The following is a 22292-nucleotide window of genomic DNA, read 5'->3' as shown; positions in this document are numbered from 1 at the left end:
AGGAAGGAGGGAAGGAAGGAGGGAAAAGAATGAAGGAAGGAGGGAAGGAAGGAGGGAAAAGAATGAAGGAAGGAGGGAAGGAAGGAAGGAAAAGAATGAAGGAAAGACAGAAGGAAGGAGGGAAGGCAGGCAGGCAGGATTGGGACAGTCCAGGAGTTTCCCACCTAAGCATGTCAAAGCCCATAGTGATCATCCTGCAGTTGTGCAAAACTGGAAACTTTCTAAACTTGTGAAGCAACTCAGACTGACTTAAGGCAGATTTATATCTCCAGTCACTGAAGCCCTGGTCTCAAACAATAACTGTGAGTTCCTTGGGAACCTGATGTGAATCCTTCGGTTAATACAGTGTCCAGGCCTGTGCTAGGAGCTGTGGAGGGGCCACGAGAGGAGGAGCGTGGTCTGTCATTAGCACACCTTCCATCTCATAAAACAGACGACAAAAACATATATTAGGCAGCTTGAAAACAAAACCACATATACTGAAATGCAAGATTGAAAAGTACCGAGAAAAGAAAAAGTGTTCTATAATTGAAAAGATAAATTAATGACTTTGGGGGTAATCAAGGAAGGTTCCTGGGGAAAGGTGGCAATTTGACTGGGTCTGAGAGCATGGCTGTGGTTTAGATGGGGGGCCCCAACCCCCAGGCGACAGACCAGTACCAGTACCACTACCAGTCCCTGGCCTGTTAGGAACTGTACCACACAGTAGGAGGTGGGGGCCAGCGAGCAGGATCGCCTGAGCTCCACCTTCTGTCAGATCAGCCGTGGCAGTGGCAGTAGATTCTCATCGGCGCACGAACGGTATTGTGAACTGCGAGTGCGAGGGTCTAGGTTCTGAGCTCCTTGTGAGAATCTAATCAGTTTCATCCCCCAACCCCACCTCCACCCTCCCCCACCATCACCTCCCCATCCCACCTCCACCGTCCCCCACCGCCCCCCACTCCCAGTCGGTGGAAAAATTGTCTTCCATGAAACCCGTCCAGGTGCCGAAAAGGATGGGGCGTGCTGATGTAGATGATTGCATTTACAAAAAGGCCCAGAGACCATGAGCAAGGGGAGCCAGAGGCAATGAGTCCCACCACCTGGGGCGGCGTGGGTAGAGCAGAGGGACACAAAACTGGTGGGGGCTGTGAGTGGGAGTGTGGGGGTTGGTGGGGGTAGATCCTGGAGAGTCTCAGCAGCCAGATGCTACGGAACTCAGCTTCAGGAGAAAGGAGGCCACCGTAGGTTTTTGAGAAAAGATGGCATTTGGGGAACATTGATTTGGCAGCGTGGGTTTGGGGGATGGGGTGCCCACTGGGGTCAAGAGAAGCAGTCCCCGGGGGAAATTCACTAAACTCCAGGTGAGGCGGGGATGGGCCGCGGAAGAGGGTGGGACCTCCAGAGCTGTTGTGAGTGGAGAGGAGAGGACAGAGAGGAGAACCACAAAGAAAATTCAACCAACCTCCTTTCCCCGTATCTGACCCCAATGTGTAGGTTGTAAGACAGAGGGCTTGAGCTCCCAGCAGCTCTGCTAACTTCTTCCTTGGCCTTGGGTAAGTCACTCCATCTCTGTCTCTGTCTCCTTTTGTGAAGAATCAGCATAATACTTGCTTTATTTCTTTCAAAAGATGCCTGAGGGAAGCAGACAAAATAATTTTTTAAACATTTTGCAAAATGTAAAGTATTAGGCAAATACTTGCTGTTATTCTATATGATTCCCATTCTGTAATCTAAGATCAGGCTGCCATCAGATGAGCTACGACTTTCTGCCTTCATCAGAGATGGTCTCAGGACACCATTCTTTTCAGCCTCTCTCACAGCTTTCAAATCATCTCCCTCCCAGAGTGTGGTCTTGCTTCTGCTGCTAACCTCTGTGGTTCCTGTGTCTCTTATACTTTTGTGCTTCTACCATAGAGTTGTAAGCCAAATAGCCAGTTTCATTAGGACTGAATGTAAAATAAGAATAAATAGGTGCTGAGTGAGACCTTAAAAAGGCTCTCCTGCAGCAAAGTTATAAATGTTGGGTATTAATTTTTTGGCATCACTTTGGCTACTCATTTTACTTAATAAGAGTAAAGATATCCTGAATGCTTGGCGCTGATTTCTGGACTCTCAGTGCATTCCAGGCCACAGAGACTGTCGGGTGAGTGATGGCTGAGCAGGAGAGATGTCGCACAGTGATGCCATTGGAACTCTTACTGCGCTTGGTGGAGGTTGACCACGGGGAGTCAGATGCAGTATACAGGAATTCAATTAAATAAACATTTCATTTATAATTTGTATTTCTGTCAAAGGAGTATATAATGGAAATGAATCGTGAAATATTTGCCAAAGACGAGGACGTTAATTATAGGAGCTGGTTTGCAGTGAATATAGATTATTCTATTTCATACATATTACATTTGAGGTGATGACAAGACATGGCCAGGGAATTGTCTCATGGCAAAGGGGAGATTCAGGAGTAGAACCTGGGTGACAGAGAAGGACTGAGATCAGAGAGAAGGCATACGAGTTATCTGCAAATCAGTGGTGGGTTTATTTAAAAAAAAAAAAAGTACACAAAGGGGCTGAGGCAGGAGAATAGGGCCTGGAGGCGGGGAACCTGAGGACTTCCTGGAATGAAATCAAATGGAAACACTTCAGCAATGACAGGAGTGTGACTGGCTTTGTAACGTCACTTTATCCTGCCCATTTACACAGGCAGTAATATCCTCTCTGTTTCCACAAGATGCATACCAAGTAAATGACTTTGTAACTTGACTTCATCCTCTTTATTTACATATGGCATACACCAAGTAACCAATGGGCAACCTCTAGAGGGTATTGAGAACCCAGAAAATTCTGTAAGCAGGGCCCTTGAGCCCCTTGCTCGGGCCCACTCCCACCCTGTGGAGTGTGCTTTCGGTTTCAATACATCTTTGCTTTTGTTGCTTCATTCTTTCCTCGCTTTATTTGTGTGTTTTGTCTAATTCTTTGCTCAAAACACCAAGAACCTGGACACCTTCAACCAGTAACTGGACTACTCTATGTGGAGAGGGTCAGAGGACCAAGGGTTGAGCCCCGCGCAAAGCCAGAGGTGGGAGCAGAGGGTGGAAAGCGTGAAGCACCGCTCCCAACCCCTAGGAGAAGCCATCTTATTGGAAACACTGAACACGCACATCATGAAAGATGACGGAGTGACGCATGGTTATAAAAAGGACACACGGTCATTTGGGCTCCCCACGCTGTAAATGCTATAGGCAGTCAGAAGGAGAGACGCCCTGAGTTAAAGCAGCTGCAGGAGGCTTCCTGGGAAGAGGGAGAAGCTCAGCCTGGGAAAGGTGGCCTGGGGGTTCTGAGCTGACTTCAGTGTATTTGGGGAGCCCTTTAGCACAGAGGCAAGGGGGTAGAAATGTGGGGGGCCTCATCCACCCAGTGAAAGAGCTCCCTCCCTGCCCCCAGACACCAGAGACATCTCCCCGACACTGCCTCCCTCCTCCACTCCCCTAAATTCTTCCTCCAGGTCCTGTGCACAAATCTTGCCTCTGAATCCTGGCCTGGGCCACCCTTCCCTGCCTGGATGGCCTTTCCCTTCCTCTCCCTCAGTGATACTTTCTGGAAACCTCGCAGGGCCTCCCTAGTTGACCTCTCCATCTGTGCAACTCTAGGAACATTATTTTCTTTGCCATGTGTTTGGAACGTTAGATACAATTCTTTATATTCCTGTTCCTCAATTAAATTGTGTATCATCTGCCTTCAAAGATTGTTCTCAGGCTCAGGGGCAATGTCTATAAGGCACCAGCACAGGTAAGCACTTGGTAAGAGCTGGCTGTTATCCATGGTATTGTGATGCCCCTTGAGACCAGCAGCCATGTGTGATGCCCTCTGCACCCCTAGCTAGTGGCAGGCACATGGTGAGTGCCAGTGAATGGCAGGAGAATCTCCCCCCAGTCAACTGGCTGCTTCTGCATCTCTGCCAGGGATAGCAATTTTGTTTAACAGCAGAGACTTTAAGAGCTCATTTCTGGGAAGTCTTGAGAAGATATTTACCCATTTATTTTTTTAAGAAATGGCTGGAGAAAAGCCAGCTCCCTTCTTCTTTCGTGATGAAGGACAAGTTGCTTTTGTTAAATATAACATCTTAAAAATGTTTCAAATGAATATGAATGCTAATGACAAGACTCAACCTCAGCAAACTGCTGACAAATGGGGACTTATTGGCTCAGGAAGAGAACACACACAGAGAGTTTTAAATCCCTGGCTGTCCCTGGGTGCTTGATCCATTAATGGAGTGAGTAATGCCCTTCTTGCCCTGTGCTAGTTGGGGATTTTGCCTCATATTTTAGAGCACCTGCAGAAGGAGAGAGGGGAGGGGGAGGAGGAGGAGGAAGATGAGAAGGAGGAGGAGGAGGAGGAACAGGAGAAGGAGGAACTGGGAAAAGGAGGGACACCAGGAGGAGGAGAGGGAGGAGGAGGAGGAGAAAGGGAGGAGGAGAGGGAGGAGGATTAGGAGACAGGGAGGAGGAAGAGGGAAGGAGGAGGCGGAGAAAGGGAGGAGGAAGAGGGAAGGAGGAGGAGGAGAAAGGGAGAAGGAGGAGGAGAGAGGGAGGAGGAGGAGGGAAGGAGGAGGAGGATGAAGGGAGGAGGAGAGGTAAGAGGAGAAAGGGAGGAGGAGAGGGAGGAGGAGGAGAAAGGGAGGAGAAGAGGGAGGAGGAGGAGAAAGGGAGGAGGAGAGGAAGGAGGAGGAGAAAGGGAGGAGGAGAGGGAGGAGGAGAAGAAAGGGAGGAGGAAGAGGGAAGAAGGAGGAAAGGAGAATGACCTGGTTTTCTTCTTGCAAGTGGCAGGTATGAAGCCCAGCCTGGATGATTTCCATGATATTATTTTTTGAAACAGCCATTTTTAGAGTTTGGAGTGGCTTCAATCAGATCAGCCCCGTTGTCTCTGATGCTGGCAGGAAGAGGAGGTGGAAGTGTTCATGTCCCCGGAGAGGGTTCAGGTTTCCTCTTAGCTGCAGCAGTCATGGTCTGGTCTGCTGCAGCATTTGCTGGGAGAGGGATGGAGATGCAGCTATTGGAATTCCTGTGCCACATCTCTTTTGCACACTGACCTTCAGATGTTTGCTATTTTTTTAAGTTGGTATCCCCAGAATGAGAACAAAAAGCCTGCTTATTGATACTTATGAGTATTTCACATTTCACATTCCTGTAGTGAATGTCTAAAGAGTGGTAAAGGGAAGACATGCTTCCTAGTTTCTTGTCTGCCTCCTCCAAGAAGCTTGGGTGCATTTCCATGTCATGGAGATCGAGCCCAAAAGGAACTCAGATAGGTGGCCTGTCCTTAGGACATGCTGCTGGTCCCTCTGGTCAGCACGACCTTTCCAGGTGACCACCTGGACACTTCCTCTGCACTAGACAGGCCTGGCTTCATCATGCAGTCACCTTTAGTTTCCTTCCAAGGAAACAGCTGCAGAGCCCCCCAAGAAACCCCGCTGCACCCTCAATTCCCCCTCATCCCCTAGATGACGACGTGGGAAGGATGCCTGCCTCTGGGGCATCCAGTCTGTGCTGCCGACTTGAGATGTGACTGGGAATTGAAGCCTCACCCAAGTGGGGCAAAGTGATTAAAACCAGAACCTCTCCCTCTGGAATCTGCATTGGAGAAATGGGGTCATCGCTAATGCTGGATTGCCTGAAAAGACCTGCAGATTGCACAGGAGGTCCAGGAGGGAGCTGAAGCAAGCAGTGAGGCCGAGAGACGCACACTAGGTGGGCAAGGGAGGGACCCTTTGCTGGTGCCAGGGGCAGAAGAGGAGGATGTGAAGGGCTGGCTCCATAAGAGGGACTACTACGCTCCGGCCACCTGGTCACTAGCGTGGCCTCGAATCAGAAACTCTTGCCACCTCCTGCACCCTGTGGGTTCTGTACTACGTGAGGCCAATGCCCAGTGGCTACTGCTCATCCCTGGGCCCAGGGCCCTGATGGTCCAGCTTTTCCCGATTTCCATGAAGTCCAAACAAGGGTCCCATTTTCCTCACTCCCACACATAACCTTAAGGTAAAGTCCTAAGGCCGGGTGCAGTGGCTTATGCCTGTAATCCTTGCACTTTAGAAGGCCAAGGTGGGAGGATCACTTGAGTTCAGGAGTTTGAGACCAGCCTGGGCAACATAGCAAGACCCCATCTCTACTGAAACACAAACAAACAAACAATCTGGGCATGGTGATATGCGCCTGTAGGTCCCAGTTACTTGGGAGACTGAGGTGGGAGGATTGTTTGAGCCTGGGAGATGGAGGCTGTAGTGTGCTGTGATCACACCACTGAAAAAAAAAAAAAGAAATGAAGTCCTTATTCCTTGAATGTAGACTGAGTCTGAATCCTGACTCCTGCTGAGCCAGTCTATCATCTTCTCACCTCTACACCAAAATATCCTCATTTACTATGATTTTTTTGTTTGCTTTAGGAGAAGATATCAAGACTCTGTGGGACAGGGCTGGGCATGGTGGCTCACACCTGTAATTCCAGCACTTTGGGAGGCTGAGGTGGGCAGATCACTCGAGGACAGGAGTTCAAGACCAGCCTGGCAAACATGGTGAAACCCTATGTCCACTAAAAATACCAAAATTAGCTGGGCATGGTGGCGCACACCTGTAATCCCAGCTACTTGGAAGGCTAAGGTGGGAGAATCACTTGAATCTGGGAGGTGGAGGTTGCAGTGAGCCAAGATTGCACCACTGCACTCCAAGCCCAGGTGACAGAGCGAGACTCTGTCTACAAGAAAAAAAAAAAAAGACTCTGTGGGATGAATAATGCATTAAAGTTACACTGAGACTTGATGGATATTTCACTCTAAAGAGCTCAGGCTTCCACCTGCAGAGCTCAGGCCAGACAGTCGCCTTAGCTTCTCAGGTTGAAACCAAGTAACTAAGAGCTGTGCAGGAACCCCAGGGGGGCCAAAGGCCAAAACCAGCAAGGCTGATGGGCCCTGGAGGAGAAAAATGAAGACGGAGCCAAGGAGAAAAGGGACTCCTCAATGCCCAGCCCAAAGTGGGTCCTGAATGGATTTGCAGTTGACCTGATCTTTGTTGATCTATTAATTCATTTATTCAACAGGGATTACTGAGCACCTGTGATGTGCCGGCAACATTTCTAATTCTTATTGTTTATTGCATAAATAATAAGGTATATCAGGTGATGCTAATGCCCAGAAGAAGAGTAAAATGTTGATGACGGCGAAGGAGAATATGTGTCTATGTTTGCAATTTTAGGTAGCTGGCATTTGAGCAATGGTCTGGTTATAAATAGAAACTCAGATGATTTCATAAGAGAATTGCAGGAAGTTGCTCCTGAGACTTGCCTCTTTTTCTCCTTTTTTGCTTTAAAAATCAGGGCACTGACTGGGGGAGTGTTAGCCTTTAGAGTATCCAATCAGGAAACAAAATGCAGAAGAAAGGGGGTGCCCAGAGAGCTCTCACCATTTTGAAGTAATCACCCATCCATGCCCAGTGTCTCAGCGCTTCGGCAGTTCAGACGGATCACACCTGTCTTTCAGGTCTGGATTCAGAAGCAGATCCCAGATCTCTGTGACTCCATTGGGACCTGCCCTCTCCACCCTCACAGGTGATCTGGACAAATTTGTGACATGTTGCTGAGGCCTACTGTTGGCCATTTTCCCCCCAAGGTGTCCTGGGATTTATCCGGGACATGTGGCAGGCATGAGGCAGCTGGTGGGGGCTCCCGCTGAGCGGGCACGCAGGGCCCTTCAGAGCCCCTGGGTTCAGGCTCATGAACACCAGTGAAATGGACTCAGGCTGCCCACACTACTTCTGGGAAACCAAACCACTGGCTATTCAAGTAGCTTTTGGAATAAAACCACTAAGAAAGAAATGACCCCATAGCTTAGGTCAATTAAAGATTTGAATGTCTCAGATGTTTGATTTTTAAAAACTCTTCTGGCCGGGCGCGGTGGCTCAAGCCTGTAATCCCAGCACTTTGGGAGGCCGAGACGGGTGGATCGCGAGGTCAGGAGATCGAGACCAACCTAGCTAACACGGCGAAACCCCGTCTCTACTAAAAAATACAAAAAACTAGCCGGGCGAGTTGGCGGGCGCCTGTAGTCCCAGCTACTTGGGAGGCTGAGGCAGGAGAATGGCATAAACCTGGGAGGCGGAGCTTGCAGTGAGCTGAGATCCGGCCACTGCACTCCAGCCTGGGCGACAGAGCGAGACTCCGTCTCAAAAAAAAAAAAAAAAAAAAAAAAAAAAAAAAAAAAAAAAAAACTCTTCTAACTTGACTCATGATTACTTTTGTATTTCCTGATGTGGGCTACCTCTGTTGATAGGGGTGTGAAGCAGAGTGGCTTATGTCAGGGGACATTCAGGCATCATTCATTGTTGAATGGTCCATCACTGCCTGGCAGAGGGAGGATAGAACAGTTGCCCCAGGGGGTGGGGGGGTCTTCACCATGACAGGCCCCCCCTCAGTGACCTCATGTTGCTGCAGTCAAGAAACTCGATCCCTAGAAACTTCACTTTTTTGGGCTTGAAAAAAGTGGCCTGTGTGTCAGCTGCCCCTGCTTCCATGTGAGCAGTACTACCACCTGTTGCTCGATGGATGTCTCCCTTTTGGGGACCCTCCCAAAGTCCCTGGCTACTGAATTCAAATCTTCTTGCTGCAGAATGCAGGAGTTTACAAATCTTCCCACACAAACATCTTCCCTGTCATCTCTGGTGGGAGATGATGCAATAAGCAGAAAACAGCAGGGTCTGGCAGTGACCATCTGAATGTTGATACTTTTTTTTTTTTTTTTTGAGATGGTATCTCACTCTGTTGCCAGGCTGGGCTGTGGTGGCACGATCTCGGCTCACTGCAACTTCTGCCTCCTGGGTTCAAGCAATTCTCCTACCTCAGCCTCTGGAGTAGCTGGGACTACAGGCACATGCCACCATGCCCAGCTAATGTTTGTATTTTCAATAGAGATGGGGTTTCACCATGTTGGCCAGGATGATCTCGATCTCTTCACCTCGTGATCCACCTGCCTCAGCCTCCCAAAGTGCTGGGATTACAGGTGTGAGCCACCGCGCCCGGCCGTGTGTTGATACTTCTGAGCTCTCAGGGTGGGAGCCGCTCTGGAGTCAGCCAGCCCCTCGGTGTGGCAGTCTGGACTCTGCCTTGGGGCTAGACATGAGGGCCTGGAGGCAAGCGTGGTTGGTGCTCTTGGTAGTTTGCTAACTACAGATCCCGGACAAAGCTGAGCATGTAGCGAAGGATGTGACAGACCTGGTGGCCTCCCCAGTGGAATACTACTTCTGCACCTCAGCTCCAGAGCGCTACTGAGCTGGCCCTCTGCTTTTCTTTCCATCTACCTCCGGGCTTAGGAAACCACATGAGCTAGAGTCAGAGGTTGGGGGGGTCAATTGTTGGGCTCACCTCCATAGCTCACAGGGCTCTGTGGCCTAGTGGCAGGACATTCTAATGGTTACACACATAGACACTGCAGGAGGTGCCCATTTGACTACCTCCCAGCTGTGGGTAAGTTACTTCAATTCTCTGTGCCTCAGTTTTCTCCTGGGGACAATAATATTGCCTATTTCATAAGGTTGTCGTGCAGACTGAATTTCTCAAACATATGGATTTTCAGACAGTGCGTGACACAAAGCAAGCATTTAATATGGAAAATAGCTTAAAAACACTGGAGGCACTTGAGGTCAGGAGTTCGAGACCAGCCTGGCCAACACGGTGAAACCCCATCTCTACTAAAAATACAAAAATTAGCTGGGCATGGTGGTGCATGCCTGTAGTCCCAGCTACTCCAGAGGCTGAGGCATGAGAATCGCTTGAACCCAGGAGGCAGAGGTTGCAGTGAGCCGAAATCATGTCACTGCACTCCAGACTGGGCGACAGAGTGAGACTCCATCTCAAACAAACAAACAAACAAAACATTGGAGGCAAATGAGTAGGAACTTTTCTGTAGGACTGTTTGGACTATAAAAATTCAGGTCTAGTTCTTTTCAAATATTCTGATTTTCTACTATGAACCAAAAGGTATCTGAGACAGGTCTCAAACAATTTAGAAAGTTTACCTTGCCAAGGTTAAGAACACGCGTCTGGGAGGCAGGTCTGTGCCTTCTTCAAAGATGATTCTGAAGGCTTCAATATTTAAAGGGGAAAGGGTGGACACTGGGGAAACAGGAAGGCCTTTTTTAAAGGTTTGGGTAGATAAGAGACAAACGATTGCATTCTTTTGAGTCCTTGATCATCTTTTCACCAAATACACAATTTACAGGTGAGAGGGGGTTACAGGAATAGTCACTTATGCCTTCATCTAGTTCCGTGAATCTGCATCTTTGCATCAGAGAAAGCAATCAGACATGCATTTGTCTCAGGTGAGCAGAAGGATGGCTTTGAGTTCTCTCTGTTGTTCCGCACCTGCGAAGATAAGCTATCAATTTACGTTGTTAGGGTGAAATTCAACAGAATTGTATTAGGATAAAGATCTTGGGGCCCATAAGGAATTTCCTGGTAGGCAAGTGGTGAGGGATGTAGGTAGCTTTTAAAAAAAATCTTTGTAGCCATCTTATTTAGGAATAAAATGGGAGGGAGGTTTGCCTGATGCAGTTTCCAGCTTGACGTTTCCCTTTGGCTTAGTGATTTTGGGGTCCTGAGATTTATTTTCCTTTCACACTACTCACTAGAAGCAAGAGCAACATCTCTTCCACAGATTGGTTGTGTTTTGACTGTTACTGCCATCCAGAGACCACCGCTTGCAAAGCTGCAAGTGGCCACTGCTCTCTGTCCACCTGGCACGTGCTTGTCACACAGTAGATCCAGTGAGGACATCACCAAATGTCTGTTAAGTAAAGGGGGAGAAGCGGTGGGCCTATTTTGAACTTGGATGGAGTTTTGATTTCTTCAAGACCTTTGCATGCACGTGAGGTTCTTGCTAGTGTCTTTCCGGAGGCCACGCCTTCTCAAAACAGAGCCTTCCTTGCAATTCGTAAGAGATAGTGACATGGATAGACAAAATCTACTGTTTAATGAATTTAGTGTGTCAATCAAATCAGACTCAAAATACAGCCTTCAATATAAATGACCCTGCCTATAGTTGAGGACAGGAGGTGAGGTACATGGTTTAGTTACAGCAGCAGAGGAGGCTGAATGTAGCTGTGTGTCCAGGCAATAGGCCAGGCCACACACTAAAAGGAACTCACTACATCCATCAGCTGAGCCCAAGCCCAGATATGGTTTCAGCCTGGTCAGCAGTGGCTTCCTCGTGTCCTCTCAGCTAATCCTGGCACAGAGCATGTGGAGCTCAGAAGGCTTACGCAAGGTAAAATGCACTCTGGAGCCGTGGTGTATTTTATCACTGCCTGTACACTGGTTGGGATACCTTGCAAAGTTGCTGATTTTCTATGACTGGGAGCCACATGGGGGCTCTTCCTGGAGTACAAAGATGACATAGATACAAAATTAAAACCAACTTATATTCTGAGAATTAGTGCTTCTTATCATGACTAAAGTCAGTAAGGATGTAAAAAGGAGTCAGCCAACTTCAGGATTAACAGCACATGTTTCACAAAATTTCAGAGCTCTTCAATTTAGTTCATTTTTTGCAGATGAGAAAACTGAGGCTCTGCGGGAATTGAGTGAGTCTAACAGGGTCACACAATTTGTAGCAAAACCTTGATTAGAACCCAGATTTCCTCATCTCACATTTTGATGCTAAAAAATAAAAAGAATGCAGATTTTCTAACTTCAGTTCAATTCCTGGACTAAAACTACTCTTTTTCTTTTCTTTTCTTTTCTTTTTCTTTTGGTTTCAAATGTTGCTAATGATACATTGTTTCCAAGGTATTTATTCAGGTTTGTTATTTTGAAGTGACAGCCAATTGGAACCTTTTTTCCCAAGGATTTTTTTTTTTTTTTTTAGGGAAAAAAATATATATCACCACCATTGATAAGCTATCACCATCTGAGTTAGCTGTGATTCCTCCTCCTCCTCCCCTCCCCATCAACATCTAATCTGTCAGGAGGTCCTGTTCTATTTTTGAAGTGCATTTCAAATCCATCTCCCTCTGTAAAACTTCTGTTACAAGCCATTTCTTGCCTTGACTGTTGCAAAAGCCTCCCATCGATTCTCCATACTAAGAATTTTTTTTAGAACTTTTTATCTTGAAATAATTATGACTCACAGGGAGTTGTCAAAAGAAAAATCACGTTTTGGGTAAATATTAAGATAGTTCTCTTTCTTTTTCTGTGTCCTGTTTTGTATACTTAAGAAGGATTCAAACCCATCTCTATGTGTATACTACATGTCCCAAATAATGCGATGTCGCCCTGATGAGAAAAGTGTATGCTTACCCAATAGCTTGTGCTGCCTGGATTTGCCTCAGCTTTCTCAGCCCCTCCCATGCAGGGGACTTCATGCTGATGACAGTGTTTAAGTTTTGTCCTGAATGCACGGCTGCAGAGTGCCCCTCGGTTAAGATTTCATGCCGCCTGGCCATCAACATGAGATATCTTGTATTTATTAGGTCCTTTCAAAACTTTCTCTCTCTATCACAAGCCCTGAGGATGCATTCCTATCATTGTTAAGTATGAAGGTTAATTTTTCTTTAAATGTAGCTGCTCCCAGAAACTCTCATTTTCCTGTGAAGCCCAAATAAGCTCCCGAAGCTAGCTCTGGACCCCCCATGGCAATGGGGCCTTCCTCGTCAGAACAGAGGAGCTTTCTTTTTATACTTTGAACCGAGGGAGTCTGCTGAGGTGACACAGACCATTGGAAACACAGGCTATTCTGTGAAGGGTCCTTGGTCACATCATGCCCTGTGGGTGGACACCCTCCTTTGTAGGACCTGCCCTGGACAAGACTGAGAGGTAGAAGACACTTGCCTTTCCATTTCTCCCCCAAGATTCCCTCCATTCAGGGCCATCCACAGCTCTTTCTGCAGCCCCATCTCTCTGAAGCTGGCAGGCAGGGACAGCCTTTGGTCATCATTCCACGTTTCCTCGGGCAATCTGGACTTCAGTGTTAATCCATTACTTCATTAAACACCCACTCATTGGGACATCTCTGGGCTAGGCTTAGCGTCAAATCCTGAAGATAAGAAGATGAAGGGCATGGAGGTTCAGGCCATTTTGGAACTTCCAGGCCCCGCAGGGATGGCAGAGAATTGGACAGGCAAGCCCAGGAACCCGTGAAGGCAGCTGTGCTGCTGTCAGTTATGTGTGTTACGCAACCAAGGCTCGTAGATTTTGGTCCCAGCAAAGCCAGCTGGGAAAGGAAAAGGGACAGTTCTGAGCTCTGAGAGTCAGCTTCCTTGAATTGTTCTTTGAGCTAAACTCAAAGCTGTCAATTAAGACTCTTTTGCTACCAATCTGTGGAACAAATTGCCCCAGGAGGCCTGACTTTCCCCTTTCCTCACCCTGCAAACACCAGCAGCAGGTTGTCAACAGAGGGCAATGATTGATTCCTCTCCCAAATCCCCTTAGTCGCCCTGTGTTGTGTTTTTCTTTTGCACCTGCTGTCTCCTTGTCTAAAATCCAGATGTAGTCACAAGGACAGGAAATTCAGGCAGGCCCTTGGCATGGCCCGGGCACAGCCAACTGCAGTCAGAGGAGACCCTGGCAGAGACCCCCACTTGTGGTCTCTATGTTCACCATCCTCTCCTGGTGACTGAGTGCCACCTGATGAGGGAAGGTATCTTTCCAGTGCCAGGGTTATCCTTAGGTTTATTAAAATATACTTCATACTTTGCTGATTTTTCTCTCTACTTAAAAATGTTTTCAGCCAGGTGCGGTGGCTCACGCCTGTAATCCCAGCACTTTGGGAGGCCAAGGCAGGCAGATCACGATATTAGGAGATAGAGGCCATCCTGGCTAACACGGTGAAACCCCGTCTCTACTAAAAATACAAAAAATTAGCTAGGCGTGGTGGCGGGCACCTGTAGTCCCAGCTACTCGGGAGGCTGAGGTGGGAGAATTGCATGAACCCAGGAGGCGGAGCTTGCAGTGAGCCGAGATGGCGCCACTGCACTCCAGCCTGGGCGACAGAGCGAGACTCTGTCTCAAAAAAAAAAAAAAAAAAATTTCTTAATTGGAATTTATAATTCAAGAAACAGAATCTATTTGTTCTCCCTTTATTCTGAAAGAAAACTATTGATAAAGAGCTTACATTCCTTTCAGATATTTCTATTGCTCTTGCCTCACCCGGTGATTCTACTGAAGATAAAAATCTCATTACTGGAAGCAGATGTGCTCTGGGGCTGAAACTGCCTTGTTTTCTCCATTTCAGGTCATTGTGCATTGCAGATAGACCCCAGGGGCTGCTCAGCGCTGGAGTGTATGTTTATCTTCCTTGGAGTGTTTCAGGAGGATTAAAAGACACTTGGTGCCCAGGAAGAACTGAGTGCGGAGGCAGCAGGGCAGGGACTTCAGGGACTGCCTCTGCCCCACGTGCCCCTGGCCCTGTTTCTTGACTGTTCTGACAATCAGTTTCTTCACCTGCTAAATGGGGGCAATTCGAGTGCCTGCCTCACAGGTGATTTGGACTACACGTGTGCAGCACAAAGCCCAGGATCTGGCACAGTAAATCTTTTTGGAAATGTCAGCTACACTAATTATTATACAACTTATTGACTGACCTCAAATGTGAACGAAACATAAAGTAGAGACAAAGAAATGCTAAGACCATGGTAGGGCGCGGTGGATCATGGATCATGCTTATAATTCCAGCATTTTGGGAGGCCAAGGTGGGTGGATCACTGGAGCTCAGGAGTTCAAGATCAGCCTGGCCAACATGGCAAAACCCTGTCTCTACTAAAAATACAAAAATTAGCTGGGTGTGGTGGTGCACGCCTGTAACCCCAGCTATTTGGGAGACTGAGGAAGGAGAATTGTTTGAACCTGGGAGGCAAAGGTTGCAGTGAGCCCAGATAGCACCACTGCACTCCAGCCTGGGCAACAGAGTAAGACTCCGTCTCAAAAAAGAAATAAAAAAAAAGTCAAAGAAATGCTAAGACCATATGTGATGCTTCTTTGATTGCCTCGAAGCCTAAAAAGAGCAACAATCACAGCGCGATGGGGCAGATGACCTCCCCAGGCTTTTGTGACCAAAGCCTCTCCACAGCCAAATGAGGCTTTCCCTCCCAGGGGTTCTGCGTCTGCCTGGTTATTGGCATCCCCCATCTTGGGTAAGATCACTCAGCTGGACCATCTCCAAAGCCCAGCTGCTCCCCTGCAGTCTCCTGGCAGCAGCTTCTGCAGATGCAGAACCGCACTGTGTGACTCAAGAGGAATGCACTCACCTCCACAGTCAACCTTGAGTGAATGAGTGAGTGACAGCCAGAGTGGATGGATCCCCAAAGTCCATTATAGCCGGGAGGAAGGGTGGGAGGGAAGTGAGAGAGAAAAGACTACATATTGGACACAGTGTATACTGCTCAGGTGATGGGTGCACTGAAACCTCAGAAATCACCACTAAAGAACTTATCCATGCAACCAAAAACCACCTGTATCCCCAAAATTAATGAAATAAAAAAAAGAGTAGATGGATCTTCTCTGCATCTTGGGACCCTCTGAATGTAAAGGCCGAACAAAGCTATTCCTGGTGTTCTTAGCAGTATGTGTCAGGTTCCTACCGTAAAGCGAGCTACACCACATAACTGAGAAAACAAAACAAAAGAGGCCAGAGGCAGACTGGGGACAGACCCAGCAGCTGGTAGGGGAGTGGAGCAGAATGAGAAGGGAGCTTGGGGAGAAAAAAGAGGTATAGGCAGGCCAGGAGGCCTCCCCAGAGCCCTCAGCCCCTCCAATCCCCCACTGTGGGCCCAGCTTCCCTTGAGGCCCCATAGCTGCTGAGGGCCTGTTTCTTGTGCTGGAAGGACAACCGGTGATGGCCAACCTCAGGTGTTCCCAGGAGAATTCACTCCATTTCATTCATCAGCTTCTCGCTGAGGCTGTAAAAATGGAAACATCCTGACCTGCCCAGCCTCTGTTCCCTGGCATCCTCGTTTTCGTTGCTAAGTTATTTCTTTGCACATTTGAAGAGTCCAAAGGAGCACAAAGTCACAGCCCCCATTTCTCTTTCCTCCCTACTGCCTGCTGCAGTCTGGAGGCATCTGGGTGGGAGGGCACACCGGCAGCTCAGCAGGAAGGCAGGGCAAAGAGCCATGTGGGTGCTGGTGTTCTGTGACTCCTTCCAATCTCAAACATGTAGTTACCTTTCCTTATTTGCTCCCTCAGGTTCCAAGGGACCTGGAACCTTTCCAGGTGCCGGGAACAAAAATGGCCAACAAAGTAGAAAAGCATTTCCTGCTCTCAGAGTTTCTATCCTGGTGAGAGACACCGGCAAAAAATATTCACTGTCAAATGGCAATGAGTGTTACAAGCAAAAAGGAAGCTGGGAAAGAGGTAAAACGTCTGGAAAGGTTTCAGGTTGCAGTTTTAAATAGTGAACAGGTGTCATCGGGCAGGGACTTGAAGGAGGAAAGGGGGTGAGCCTGCAGATATCAGGGCAGAGAGATGTCAACCTACAGTCACAGGAGACAGCAAGTGCAAAGGCCCTGAGGTCGGAGGGGGCCCAGCCTTTTCAGGAAAAAGCCAAGAAGGCCCAAGTGGCTGGAGCAGAAGGAGTGAGGACAGACGAGGAGAGGATGAGGTTCCAAAGGTGAACTGGAGATGAAATAATGCAGGGACTTGCAGGATTTTGGCTTTTACGCTGGGTAGGATGGAAAGCCAGCCAACTGTTTTGAGAGTGTCATCATCTAAATGATGTTTCAAAGAATCACACTAGCTGGTGTCCTGAGAATAGAACAGGAGGGGCAATAGCAGAAGAACAGACAAGAGTTAGGAGGCTAGTGCCTGAGGATGCTGGCTTGGACCAAGGATGGTGCAGGGGAGATGGTGAAAAGTGGGTTAGCAGATGTGATTTTAAGAAAGCTGAAAGGGAGAGGGAGAAACTATTTTTCTGGGATGGTGAAAACTACAGAAAGAGCAGGTTTGGGGAAAACAACAACAACAACAGGACTTCAGTGTTGAGCAGACGCTGCCTAAATAAGTCTGGAATTTGGGGCAGGAACCAAGAATGGCCATTGTTTAATGGCAGTTAAAGTCATCAGCCATATAATTACTTGCTCCCAATTTAAAACGTGATTAGGGGCCTGGTGTGGTGACTCACGCCTGTAATCCCAGCACTTTGGGAAGCCGAAGTGGGAGGATCGCTTGAGGCCCGGAGTTTGAGATCAGACTGGACAACTTAATGAGATCACGTTCTACAAAAAAAAAAAAATTAAAAATTAGGCGGGCGTGGAGGCACATGCCTGTAGTCCCAGCTATTCAGGAGGCTGAGGCAGGAGGACCACTTGAGTTCAAGAGTTCAAAGCTGCAGTGAGCTATGAGCACACCACTGTACTCCAGCCTGGGCAATAGAGTGAGACCGTCTCTAAAAAACAAAAAATAAAATGGCAGAAAGAAAATACTGGAGTAAAAATTCACAGAACCTGAGATCTGGAGGAGACCCCTCTTTTAGGGCTGTTTTTTTTTTTTTACCCCGTTCTGTTTTAAAAAACTTTTATCCATTTTTCTTTTTTATTCCAACAAAGTTCAGTCTCCATAGAGACTGTCAAAAATTGCCAATGCTGACTATATTTCAAGTTGTCATGGCAGGGTATTGGGAAAAGTTTTCAATTAACAATAATTGTGCCTCAGATAAATCTAATTGGCTCCGATACTGACACTGTGCAAAGCTTACCCACTTTTCTATGCCTGTTTTCCTCACTATAGCTTTTTGGAAATTTCTCTTTTGCTCCATTAGGAATTGGAGAGAAGAGGATTCAATGACAATCAGAGCCAGTATGATTGTGGGTGCTGCCTGCTGCGTTTCTATGCACAGATTCTATTCAGCTGGGATTTTTTGGTGGAAGTCTCAGAGGAAACAAGAAATTGAGGTTTCCTCGGGCTTATGTGAACCTGCCACATACTGGATTCAGATGACCTAGAAGTTCTTTTCTTGAATCAGGAGCTTGGATTTCTTTACTCAGGTAACTCCTGCATTACGCCGCTGGCTCATGAGTGGGCCCTGGCAGCTGAAAGAAGGGAGGAACTTGTTGCTGGAGGAACCAGCAGCTGGACCAAAAGGCGTGGCTCAAGCCCTTGTCTAGCCACTCACATGTAACATAACCTTGGACAGCTTATGCAATATCTTAGCTGTAATGACTGTGAAACATGGGTAACAGGTCCCCATTATTCATGGATTCCGTATTTATGAACTAATCTGCTTGCTAACATTTATTTGTGACCCCCAGGTCAGCACTCAGGATGCTTTCCCCGTCATTCACAGACTCATGTAGAGCAGGGAAACCATAGAGCACCCACCCTGAGGCCTGGGGCCGATGTTCCGCCTCCTTCCTGCTCTCGTAGTGTAAACAAAGGGATTTTTCACAGTATTCACTTAGTGCCACAAATTTTTATTTTATTTTATTTTATTTTTATGATTTTTCTGTTTAAAACAGCACCTGGCTGGGAGCAGTGGCTCACACCTGTAATCCTAGCACTTTGGGAAGCCAAGGTGGGAAGATCACCTGAGGTCAGGAGTTCAGGACGAGCCAATATCGTGAAACCCTGTCTCTACTAAAAATATGAAAATTAGCTGAGCGTGGTGGTGGGTGCCTGTAATCCCAGCTACTTGGGAGGCTGAGGCAGGAGAATCACTTGAACCTGGGAGGTGGAGGTTGCTGTGAGCTGAGATTGTGCCACTGCGCTCCAGCCTGGGCAACAAAGAGACGCCATCTCAAACAAACACACAACCCCCCGCCCCACCAAAAAAAAAACACAAAAAACAAAAAACAGCTCCCAGGCATAGCACTAAGACACCAGGTGTTCCTTGGCACAGGAAGGCCAGGATGTGCCTTATGGAGAAAACACACGTCTTAGATAAGCTTTGTCCAGTTGTGATTTACAGTGCTGCTGGCTGTGAGTTCAATGCTAATGAATCAAAATCGTATATTAAATAAAGTATGTTTAAACAGAAACACACATGAAACAAGGTTACGTATTGATCAGTTAACAAAAATATTGTGGCCAGAGGCTCCTAGGAACGAACCTTGAAGCAAGGGTTCGGTGTGTGCTCATGCAGGGACTTTCCAGGACATGACTACCATGAATAATGAGAATAGCTGCACTCATTCTACCCAACTCAAAAGATTGTTGTAAAGGTCACTTGATGCAGGAAATGCACAATTGCCTTTTAAACCAGAAGAACTGAGAGGAACCACACTTGCCTGGCAGTTTACAGCAAAAATACTTGGACGTGGCCGGGGGCGGTGGCTCACGCCTATAATCGCAGCACTTTGCGAGGCCGAGGCGGGTGGATCACAAGGTCAGGAGATCAAGACCATCCTGGCTAACACGGTGAAACCCTATCTCTACTAAAAAGAGAAAAAAATTAGCTGGGCATGATGGCAGGTGCCTGTAATCCCAGCTACTCAGGAGGCCGAGGCAGGAGAATGGTGTGAACCCGGGAGGTGGAGCTTGCAGTGAGCCGAGATCGCACTACTGCACTCCAGCCTGGGTGACAGAGCCAGACTCCATCTCAAAAAAAAAAAAAAAAAAAATACTTGGACGTTCATTATCTCAGCTGATCTCCATCACACCTCTGTGGTACAGGATTTGTTGTTATAGCTGTTAAATGTTTCAAATATAAGAAAATCAGAGGCAAGAGAAGTGAAGGGACCCTTCCATGGTGGGTGGTGTGCATCTACTCTCTGTGGGGCTCTGTATGCAATGCCGTGAGGAATGCCACAATGAATGTGCTTGACTCTTGTGCTTCCTAAACACCTGAGCTTGGCTCTCACCTTCCTGGGCATCCACCTGCCAGGCTGATGATCCACCTGCCAGGAGGATGATATGGTTTGGCTGTGTCCTCACCCAAATCTCAAATTGTAGCTCCCATAATTCCCACATGTCATGGGAGGGACCCAGTGGGAGGTAACTGAATCATCGGGGCAGGTCTTTCCTGTGCTGTTCTCGTGAGAGTGAATAAGTCTCATGAGATCTGACGGTTTTATAAAGAGGAGTTTCCCTGCACAAGCTCTCTCTCTCTTGCTTGCTGCCATGCAAGATGTGACTTTGCTCCTCATTTGCCTTCTGCCATGATTGTGAGGGTTCCCCAGCCATGTAGAACTGTGAATCCATTCAACTTCTTTTCTTTGTAAATTACTCAGTCTCATGTATGTCCTTATTAGCAGCTTAAAAGTAGACTAATACAGAGGGTTTGAAATGGACAGCAGGAAAGCAAGGAGGAAGCTTTCCGCTGTGTGCCTCCTGAATTTGCCTCTCTGGGTTTTGGCCATGGAGAAGATATTTTGGATAAGTTAAGGGCTACTTAAATCTTGCCCTCTGACTAGTTTAGGGGCCTGGAGAGGCTGATATATAAGCCACTGCCACATCAGGCTAAGGGATGTCACAGATGAGTCAGTCAGAACCCCAGTAGTCAGATGCAGGCTCTCAGGAATCATTTTACCAGGATGCCTGAGGTCCTGATGTGGCCTGTGCAGGGCCCAAAAATAGCTGGGACTCTGGCTGAGGGCCCTGCCAGAGGAGGGTTCTATTTCTGGGCAGCATAAAGCCTGTGCCAAGGGACCACAAGCTAGGCTAAGTGGGAGTTTTGCCAGGCTTCTGGTGGGTCTACCGCACTGAGTAAGTGACAGTCTTCAGCCCTGAAGCTCTAGTGGCCAGAGTGGCCCAGGGTAAAAGGGAGAGTCAGAGGAGGAGGACACTGCTTGAGAGACCCAGCACTTTTATCAGAGACTGAACCCTGTCCTGGAGGGCCTGCCTCAGTGCCTCTCAAAGTTCCATGTGCATGAAGGCCACCCAGAGATCTTACAAAATGCAGATTTGGATTCATTAGGTCTGCAGTGGGGCCTGAGACTGGCCAGTCCCCAGCTGAGGCTGGTGCCTTTGGGCTCAGGCCACACTTTGAATAGCAAGATTCTTTGTTATTGGATCAAATCACCCTTGAACTAGACTGGAACGTTAACAATTTCTTCTATTAGGTAGTGGTGGAGACTCAGGGGGAGAACAAGAGAGTCATAGACTCATAACAGAAATATATATATATATATTTTTGTTTTCCAGAGAAACAAAAACAATAAGATGAGGTTTGTTATGAGAATTGGCTCACACAATCGTGGAGGCTAAGAATTGCCACGACATATGATCTGCAAATTGGAGACCCAGGAAGGTCAATGGAGTAATTCAGACTGAATCCAAAGGCATCAGTTAGGAAGAAGGCAGAAGAACACTGACGTCCCAGCGCAAGGGGAGAAAGTGAAAATGTACCTTTCTCTGGCTTTTTTGTTCTATTCAGGTCCTCAATGGATTGGACATTGGTGAGGGCAGATCTTCTTCACTCAGTCCACTGATTCAAATGCTCATCTTCTTTGAAAACATCCTCACAGACACACCCAGAAATAAGGCTTTACCAGTTTTCTGGATATTCCTTAGCATAATCAAGTTGACAAATAAAATTAACCAGTACAAATCCAGCTCTTATCAACCTGACACTCATATGTTCCTTAAAACATCATTAATCTCCAAAGAAAGACAAGGTCATAATTTATCCCACAATGATACAGTTATCCTGCCTACAGCTGAAACCCACTAATCCCTTCCCTGGAAGAGGAGATAAAGTTCTTGCATAAACTTTACTCTTTGGATATCTGTAACTTCAATTATATGATATAAAATTAATAATACTTCAATACTGATACAAAGTCAATACATCTTATGTTACATGATAAGGGAATAAGAGGAAAGAAAATAAAGATATTTACTTCATATAGTATATATACACACAAGCATATTGAAAACAAAATAAGGAGGAATACTCATGAAAATTACAGTCCTTCTTTCTGTAACTGGTCACATGGTCATAGCTGGTGTTTAGAACTACTTTTTTTTTACTGCCCATTTTGTGTTCCCTAAGCCTTCAGCAAATACTTCAACCAGTAATGATTCTTCACCTAGTAGAGTGACCCAAATATTCATTCATGAAGGATCTAGGCCATTTATAGCCCTGCCTGGATGGCGTTGCTGTAGTTTCCATTGACCTAATCACAGGTCATGGTAATACTAAGAGACACACTAAGGGACCTTTTGCATTCTAGACATACTGTTTCTTATGTCCATGTTAAAGTAGCAGTCCAATTTGCTCTTGGCAGTCCAGATCAATCACCCTAGTCAGCATCGTTACTCCGCTCTTAGCCTGCTGACCCAGAGACACGAGGAGTCCAAAGTGGCTAATGGCAGTCTTAATTTCCAGTTCAATGAACTTGTGTCTG

General features: G+C 47.1%; 1 non-coding gene across 1 annotated transcript; it reads right to left on the bottom strand.

The window, feature by feature from the left end:
• Positions 1–17560: 17560 nt before the first annotated feature.
• Positions 17561–17701, bottom strand: LOC117098217. The gene has a single exon (XR_004443261.1). It is a non-coding gene; the product is annotated as a U4 spliceosomal RNA (small nuclear RNA).
• Positions 17702–22292: the final 4591 nt, after the last annotated feature.

Source organism: Trachypithecus francoisi, unplaced genomic scaffold (genome assembly GCF_009764315.1).
Source record: "Trachypithecus francoisi isolate TF-2019V2 unplaced genomic scaffold, Tfra_2.0 Lachesis_group15, whole genome shotgun sequence".
NCBI lineage: Eukaryota > Metazoa > Chordata > Mammalia > Primates > Cercopithecidae > Trachypithecus > Trachypithecus francoisi.
Note: the sequence above shows the minus strand (reverse complement) of the source record. Positions and strands in the feature narration are given on the sequence as shown.